The sequence below is a fragment of the Gossypium hirsutum genome, chromosome D12 (genome assembly GCF_007990345.1).
Source record: "Gossypium hirsutum isolate 1008001.06 chromosome D12, Gossypium_hirsutum_v2.1, whole genome shotgun sequence".
Taxonomy (NCBI): domain Eukaryota; kingdom Viridiplantae; phylum Streptophyta; class Magnoliopsida; order Malvales; family Malvaceae; genus Gossypium; species Gossypium hirsutum.
In genome coordinates this window covers 20,295,740-20,305,828 of record NC_053448.1, presented here as the reverse complement: position 1 = coordinate 20,305,828, position 10,089 = coordinate 20,295,740, and positions in this window count along the sequence as shown.

The following is a 10,089-nucleotide window of genomic DNA, read 5'->3' as shown; positions in this document are numbered from 1 at the left end:
CCATCTTTTGTACTCTTCATTCTTTTGCCATTATAGTAAAATTATCTTTGCCCGTGGTTTTTTATCCTCTTTTGAGGGGTTTTTCCACGTTAAATTTGTGTGTTCATCTTCTCAATTTCTTCTACTATTTTTACTTGTTCGTTGCTTATTCGGGACGATCCTAACAAGTGGTATCAGAGCTAGTTTAACTTTCATAGATCAGCCCGTTCAGAGATGGCAGCAACAAGGTTTGAAATTGAGAAGTTCGATGGTGAGACAAATTTCAATCTGTGGCAAGTTCGGATGATGGCAATTCTAGTTCAAAATGGCTTGAAAAAGGTTGTTACAGGGAAAAAGCCTGAGAATCTAAATCAAACAGAATGGGAAGAGCTTGATGAAAAGGCATTGTCTGCAATCCAGTTGTGCCTCGCGAATACAGTATTGCAGGAGGTATTGATGGAGAAGACCTCATTCGCCTTGTGGAAAAGGTTAGAAACTCTTTATGCGACTAAGTCTCTGGCTAACCGTTTAGTGTTGAAACAACGTCTATTTACGTTTCGCATGAACGAAGGTGAGCTTCTTAAAGATCACATCAGTCAATTCATTACTCTTTTAAATGATTTAAAGAACGTTGAGGTTTATATTGACGATGAAGATCAAGCTATGCTATTATTGTGCTCTTTACCCTCTTCATACAAGTCTTTCAGGGAGACCCTGATTTATGGCAGAGACAAACTCTCGTTCGAAGATGTGAAGGGTCATTTGTTGAGCAGAGACAAACTCGACAATGAGTTTGATTTGAATAGCAAAGCAGATAGACAAGCTTCCGTTTTGGTAGCATCAAAGAAACGAGACAAAAGGTGTCGCTATTGCAAAAAGTTAGGTCACGTCAAAGCAGATTGTTATAAACTGCGAAATAAAAGAGCTGCTGAGAGTAACGAGGAAGATGTAGCTGGTGCTAATTTGGTCGATGAAGGCGGTGATAATTTCTTGTTAGTGTCAACGAGCGATAACTCCAAGCTTACGTCTGAGTGGATCCTAGATTCAGGATGTTCTTTCCACATGTGTCCCAATAGAGAATGGTTCTCCACATACAGTTCAGTTGAAGGTGGAGTTGTGCACATGGGAAACGATTCATCTAGTAAAATAATCGGTATTGGTACTGCTAAAATTAGGATACACGATGGGACGATTAGGACACTCTCAGATGTCAGGTATGTACCTGATTTACGAAAGAATCTCATCTCCTTGAGTATTTTAGACTTGAAAGGATGCAGAATCAACATCGAGTCGAGCGACATTAAAGTATCTCGTGGAGCTCTCGTTTTGTTAAAAGGTAAAAGAACCGGCAGTCTTTATATTCTGGAAGGTTCTACAGTGACCGGTGAAATCGGATGTCCCTCGTCCGTTACGAAGTCAAAGTCAACTCATTTGAAGCGGAGGCAACTTGGTCATAGGAGGGAAAAAAGGTATGACTGTTTCGTTGAAGAGAGGTTCTCTTTTGGATGCAGGTTTTGAAAAGTTAGGGCACTGTATTCGTGAAAATCAGACCCGGGTTAGTTTTGATTTGGCAGTGCACAAGTCGAAGGCTAGAAGTCTTCCAGCTTCTAAGCATAGATTCGACTCAGTTAATTCCCTGCATAGTTCAAGATAGGCCCGTGGCGAGTTTTGGCAATAATGCCATTGAAAGAATTCGTGTCAAGGTGGAGATTGTTAGAATTATGTGACCCAAATTCTAAGAGATTGCTTGCAAGTCAAGTTAAACAAAAATATATTTTCTTTCTAGAAGATTTAGTATTTATTAGTATAATATATTTAGCATTTATTAGTATAGTTTATTTGACTTACTAATTTAGCCTATAAATAGGCTCCTTTACAATCTTAGAATTAAGAGACACCCATTAGATTAGAACTCATAACACATTTAGAGAATTTTGTGTTTACGTTTGAGGGTTCTTTGTTTTTCGAGTTTTCGGGGTTTAGTTTTTATCTCCATCTTTTGTACTCTTCATTCTTTTGCCATTATAGTAAAATTATCTTTGCCCGTGGTTTTTTATCCTCTTTTGAGGGGGTTTTCCACGTTAAATTTGTGTGTTCATCTTCTCAATTTCTTCTACTATTTTTACTTGTTCGTTGCTTATTCGGGACGATCCTAACAGCTTTGATGCTGACGGTATTGATGATATCACTCGTGCGGTTTGATTTGGGATTCTTTAAAACTTTCAAACATTTCGATAACCTAGGGAATCCGAAATAATCCACCCTTTGGTTGCAAAACTAATTTAAACCCATTATCGTCCTACCACAGCCAATGGAAACACTTACATAACCAATTTGAACTCGTTATCGAATAAATAACTGGCATTGAAAAAGAACAATTAAATTTACCGGTGTTGGAACTCTATCGGATTATCGTTAAATAAAACATACCTGCAAATTAAAAAAATTTACTAAATAAACAAAAACACAAATACATAAAAAAAAAAGGCTCATCATCTCTCTCCCATTAATCCTCTAACAAAATATAATTAAAAAAATTATTCAACTTAAATTGATCTGCCATTAAGGGTTATATATAGCTATTTGATCACGCCAAAAAAAATGACTCTACCAAATAAAATATCAATTTTATATTTAAATTAAAAAACACATTTACAAAAAAAAAAGATACAATACACTTGTGGTGCCATTCTTAATGTCTCGACAAAATAAAATATCATTTTTTATATTTAAATTAAAAAATACATTAAAAAACATGTACAATACACTGGTAGCGCCATTCTTAATGGTTCCACCAAATAAAATATGATTTTTTTTAATTTTTAAATTTAAAAAATAAAAAAAATATCCTTGACAAAGTGGTAGTGCCATACTTAATGGCTCCACTAAAAAATGGATTTTTAAAGCCCTCAATTATTGAGAAATAGTAGTATTTCTCTGTATTTATACAGGTTGCACCATTCTCTTTGGCACCACCAAAAAATTGATTTTTTTATTTCGGGTGTAGACGTGGCATGTTGGTGGCGGCATTCTCTTTGGCTCTACTAATTTTCACTGTTCATTTCAAGTCATTTACGTATATAATCAGAAAAATAGGTCATTTTCATAATTAATCAAAATTTTAAGTTCATTTATATAAAAAAAATCCAAATTCAAACTCTTTTGAACCTAGCTCCGAATACGCCTTTTTCTATGTTATTAGTTGAATGAGCAAAGTAAATGAAAGTAGTACATATCAAACAGAATGGGCCGAGGGCTTCTTCCTATTAAAATTGGAATTTAATGAGCATTATCCGGTGTAGGCCCCGGTGGCCACTTTTCTGAGCGGATATTCCAACCTAATGTATTGGTGAAAGTTCTTGCATGCATTTCAATCCTATATTACTACTGTGTAAGTACTTTCATCCATGGTTTTAGTTTTTAATATGTAATACCACTAATTCTATTCTATTAAATCTCTTTTTGATATAGGAAAACTAAAATCACCTGGACTGGATGGTGATAAGGACGCGCTTGAAACAAGATCGCAAGTTTATTTAAGTCGCAAATTTGGCCTACGACTCTAGACGAATAAAGGAAAACTTAAACTTTGAAACAACCTAAAATACAAAAAAATCCAAGTCAGATCTAAGAACTAAAAAAGGCAGCAATTAAAACAAATAACAAATAACAAAAACAAAATATCCAAAATAAATATTAAAAACAATTAAATAAGAACAAAACTATGACGCCCCCAAACTCAACTTGGATGATCCAACCTGAATTTCGAACATCACATTAGCCACCGAAGTGACTCTCCATTTAAAACTTTAAGAACCACACCAACCAACTTTACACACCATGCATATACAGAATATTTTATATAGAAAATTAGACATAAGTGCATGCTTTTCTAAATTAATAATTTATTTCACACAATTAGAAGGTATATGGCGTACCTTAATACTCGGTAGTCTCCTTTAGCTGCAAAAATTTGTTAGTTCATTTAATTATCATCATATTAATCAAGTAATAAAACCATCCAAACAAGCAGTCAAGCTAGCAATTATAACGTAATAAAATCATCCAAACAAGCAGTTAAGCAAGCAATTATAATGTTAAAAAATTCCCCCCAAAAAAAAACAAGCAGTCCGTAATGTCCATTTACAACTCGTTGAAAATTTTATTTAAAACGTTTAAGTCTAATTCTAGTACTAAACCCTTGGAACGACCCATATTGCCTTCACTTCGGAGTTTAAAAACTCAACACACAAACTTTTTAAAAAATACCTTACGGTGGATCACCGATTTGCCACCCTCTTCACTAACCCGCGAACTATTTATTTGCAAGGTAAAGTAAGGAGTGTGAGCTTGGAAAAGTTTAGTGAGTACACATGCATACAACACAAATATACGCACTAGACATGTTAGGATTTAAACATACTTTAAAGATTCACATATAACAAAATTTTCATACTCAACACAATGATATATTGGTAATTTCTGAATATGAAACATAGTCAAATTATATACTCATTGGATAAACGGATCTCCGAAACACATTACATGACTCATAAAGTTGTACTATCTCCAAACACACCACGCTATCTACGGTGAATGGAGCTATGCTTGACATTCCCTTATCTCTCTAATGCTATCTTCGGGCCACAATGCCCAACACATAATAAAAAAGGGTGAGTACTCACAATCCTATGGTATGCCAATGATATCCAACGGTTTCAAGTGTTCACATTGCCAACATATCTAATTAATCACATTTTATTACACAATATAATTGGCTTGCACTACTGTTGAGCTAAACAACTTTATGCTTGCCTTTATCCCGGTTTGTTAAGGTTCCACCAACGTTTTTAGCTTCGCACAAAAATATACATATTACTAAGCATTCAAAAACAATCTAACCTATCTTTTTTTGTTCATACAACGGCTCTCCACTCACACATTCTTATTCGACTTATTTCGTACAATCTATTTCGCTTAATTTCTTCTTTTTAACTTAATCAAATCCTTAATTTCTACCTCCTAACCCCTTAACTAAGGTTTAATTAAAGATCTAGATCTTTAACTTTGTTCAATTTCTTTAATTATTATTTTTTCAAAAAAATATTGTTCATCCTTATTCTCAAAAGAAAACCATTTAATTCATACAATTACATAAAGATTTTGATAAGAATTTGTAAACTTCTTAATCTCATCAAAATATACTAAAAATCATTTTAAAAACATCTCTTAGCTCTTTATTATGAGATTGACCATTTTTTTATGCAAAAGATAGCTTTAACACCATGAATCTTTAATTTCCTTAATTAGTTCTATGAAAATTCAAATTAAAAGCACCAAATAAAAATTTAATACATAAGAAAACAATAGATTTACCTTTAGTTCGAAAAACTCCACGAATTTGCACTATTGAGTAAAAAAGAGCTAAATTTAAATGAGAAATTGGAGAAGAAAAAGTGGTTTTCTTGCAAAATTGAAAGAATATAGAGTGTTTGGATGCCAATAAAATATAAGAGACGCAAAAATTTTTTAGAGAAAATTTTTCAATCTAGATCTAATAAATTTGTAAAATGAAAAAGCATGGAGAGAAATTGAAAAGGCAAGTGGCTTTTATAGGCAACTAATTTTTTTTTAAAATTGGGCTATTTACCCTCTAAGTCCTCTCTTATTTCTCTCTTGTTCTAATAACTCCCTGTTTAACAACTAGCCTTAATTTACACATTTAGCCTCTACTTTAACCACTATTTCAAATTAGTCTCTATTAATTTTTACTAATGCCCCAATTATTAATACCATTATTATTTTATTTAATTATTATTAATTTTACTATTATTAAGTAATTATTTATTTTACCCTATTTCAGCTTCTACGGCACAAAACCCGATTTTTCTCTCGAGCCCACAATCTAATGCCCATTTCTACTAACCCGATTTTTCGGATGTGACAAGAAAAGAATAACAAGGAAACAAACAAGATAAATAGAGAAGATGAAAAATGGCGTGTACAAATTCTAAGGAGCCTTGGAAATCAAATGAATCCACAACCTTTTCAAATGACTCTTATTTCCCCTCCAAGAAAGAAAACTTGGCAAGAAAAAGCTTGGAGATGATTCCCACAATCTGAAAAAAATAAATTTAAAACTCCTTTAAAAGAAAACTCAAGAGAAATTCTTTAAAAGAAAACTCAAAGAGAATTTTATTAATTCAAAAGAGAAAAGTTGCTAAACAAATTATGAATTGTATATAATGACAAGGCCTTTATATAGGCTAGTTTAGTACATTCAAATAAAACTCTCATGTATATTGAAACTTTAATTAATGTAAACAATAAGAAGTTTTAAACTAAGCTTTCTTGTTGACTAAGAAACATAAAACTCCTAAATAACTTAAAATACTTAAAAAATATCAAATTTAAAAAAAATGAACTAATAATACCTAATAAATATAATATTAGACTCATATATAATAAAAATTAATCCTAAAAATCAGACCCAATATGATTTAAACTTGAATTAAAAGCCCAAAACTCCTAATTCCTGTAATAATCTCGTCCAAAAATTTTGCTTGCGCAGTTTTCATTAAAATGGTCAAACTTGAGCTCCAAACTCAAAATCAAGTGGCTCAAGGTGCGTTTCGAAGCTAAGAGATAGATATTCGAACGCTATAAAGACATCTTAACTCAGAAATGCCTGGATCCCATTCAAAAAGTTGTCGTAAGTTAATTGATTTTCCAAACTGGAAAATTGACAACTTTGGTGGATGAAATTTAATAAATTTCACCCTATTCGTACATATATCAAAACATCTATGTGAATTAGCCTATAAATTTATTAGTTTAAAATTTTTAGGATTTTTTATTTTTATTTTTATTTTCACGAAAATGAAAGCAAAATTTGATTGCTTTAGGAAATATAAGGTATTAGGTACAATCATCAAGAAAAGATATTACATTTAAAGTCACACAGGGTGAGCAAAACCATTGACCCTTTGCCAATAAATTATTTAAGCTATCATAGATTCTACTTCCAATCCTCAGATAAAATAAATCACATTATCTTCTATCCCGAACAATCCAACTTGCAACACTTTCATTTTTCCCTTAACCGATATAATGATTTTTATGTCTACTAAATATGAACAGTCTAGTAGTTTTTACTTCATTGACATCAGTTACTGGTGTACCAAGGAGGCTGGAAGAGAAGATACTCATATATGATCTTGGTGTTATTTCAACCTATAACACTCCACACCCAACCCGATCATTGGATCCGGGTATGGAGCATCATAGGTTGACCCAATTAGAAGACACACCTTTCTACTTTTTGAAACCATTATCCATTTTAGCGGGTACCCCCTTTTACTAGAGCGAAATTTCTTAGTTTAAGGCTATATATATTTGGAACCACAATTTTAGAACAACCTGCAACATTTAAAGATTTAAAGATGCATGGATTAACCTTTGGCGGCTACTTAATTAACATCAATGAGTCACAATTAACATTATGCCAACAAGGCTTCCATTCAAAATTCGAAGTGTTCAAAATAACATTTCAATAAAGATTAAAATTTTCAAAATGGTATTATCTAACAATTATCCTAGTACCCCCAACAAATACATGTTAAGCCCAAAAATAAGAAAGCTCACAAATGACCACAAATCTAGTTGTATCCTTACAATCACCACGCTTAACCTAGAAACCTAAAAAGAAAAAGAAAACTAGATAAATTCGTATGAAATTAGTGGGTTCTTGGGAAGAATAATCTCACCGTGATTACTATCAGACATTAAGAAAAAGAGACTCGAATAATTCGCCATAGTTGGCAGATACATTACTCTAATCTTGTAGATTAACTTATGGACACTATCACAATAAAATTTAGCCTATTGGCAGATGACATTGGTTTCTAAGCTCAAGAGGACAATCACGAGCACATCTGCTCCGCGAATACACCACTTGTGTGGACTACCATTTATAACTGATGGACTTACTATTTATGTTTTCATGCAATGTTCACAACCACATACACCCTTTTTCCACATAGCTTCTGGCCCCGATTCCTAAAGAACCATTTTTTTTCCTATATATTCATATCTACTCATCAGAACTATAAAATAACATCACCTCTGTATCCTCCTAACTTTCTTCATTATATGAACGCATAGGTGTTCCCCCGCAAGGTTGAGTTTTCACCAATCACGATTTGTATCTAAGTGTCATACCAGAGGCAACACATTTTATCTTGTGTCTTCTTTATCATAATGCACAATATCTCTTCGATACCTCCTTACACCCATCTGGATACAAAGCTTGTGCAATAAGGAAGGAGTACTCAAACCATGTATATACCAAGTTTTCTAGGTTTGCTTAACTATATATGGTCTTCCATGCACTGACTCTTGGTCAAGTGACAACCTATTGGTTGATGAGACATAACCCTTCTGTTCGCGTATGCCTTTTGGCAGTTTTGGGCCAGCTCAAGTGATTCTTGATGGCCATTCTTTTTCTTTTATTTTGCAGACTAGAATTGTGTCAACTAGCTTTCACTCACTAAGCTCCATCCAACATATTGATGATCTACATTTTCTCCCATACAGTGCCTCAAAAGGTGACATGCCCAAGCTAGCGTGGTAACTATTATTATAGGTGAACTTTGCCAAAGGTAGATACTTCTTCCAATTCACCCTAAAATCGATCACATAACTTTTAAGCATATCTTCAAACACGTGGATCACACTATCTGATTGTTTGTTAGTTTATGGATGAAAGGTGTTACTGAATCGAAGCTTGATTCCTAGAGATGTTTGTAAGTATTTCCAAAACCTTGATGTGAATCGAGGATCTCGGTCAGACACAACAGAAGAAGGTATGCCGTACAGGCGAACTATTTCTGAAATGTATAGCTCCGCTAATTTCTCCAATGAGTAGTTAATTCACACCGCCATGAAATTGGTTGACTTTGTCAATCGAACCACGATTACCCAAAAAATTCTTCTTGGATGCACTAATAGGAAACCCTGAGACAAAATCCATTGTGATCCTATCCCACTTCCATTTTGGGATTTCCAGCAAATGCAATTGACCAAAAGAAACCTGATGTTTCGTCTTGACCCTTCGGTAGGTTAAACACTTCATTACAAACTCTGATATCTCATTTTTCATTCTTGACCACCAAAATAAATTCCTTATTTCTCTATGCATCTTTACACTTCCAGGATGAAAGGAATATGGTTCTTGGTGAGCTTCTTTCATAATTTCATGCCTTAGATTTTCTTTCTTGGGAACATATAACCTTCCTATGAAGCATAATTCTACTTCTTTACCCAAATTGAAATTATTAGCATCCCCGGACTTAATACACTCATTTATTTCCTTACATTGCATGTCCTTTAATTGAGACTCCATCATTCTTCATACATACTCTTGATCTCAAAGAAGTTTGAGTCGATACAGTTTTCTTTCTCAAAATATCAAAAACCACATTAGCTTTGCCTAGATGGTATTTGATGGTCAAGTCGTAATCTTTTAACAGCTTGATCCATCTTTGTTGACTTAGATTCAGCTCCTTCTGAGAGAGAAAATACTTTAGGCTTTTGTGGTTAGAGAATATACGACATTTCTCCCCATAGACATAATGTCTCAAAATCTTTAGGGCTAACACCACAACTGCTAGTTCTAAATCATGAGTTGGGTAATTCCTCTCATGAGGGTTGAGTTGGTGTGACACATAAGCAATCACCTGTCTTTTCTAAATGAGTACACATCCTATCCCATTCAAGCATGCATCTGTAAACACAACATATTGTACTCTCACCTCTGGTTGACTCAAAACTGGGGCTTCTATCAATGTTTTCTTCAACTCATCAAAACTGCTTGATATTCTTCAGTATAGTGGAACTTCTCGTCTTTCCTTAGAAACTATGTTAATGGTGTTGCCATTATAGAGAACCCCTTCATGAATCTTCGGTAATAACCTACCATTCCAAGGAAACTTTGCATTTCAATAACACATTTCGACGGATTATGTTCAAGTATAACCTCAATATTCTCATAATCTACTTTGATTCCTTCTGTGGATAATATGGTCCAAGACATGGACTCCCTTCAACCAA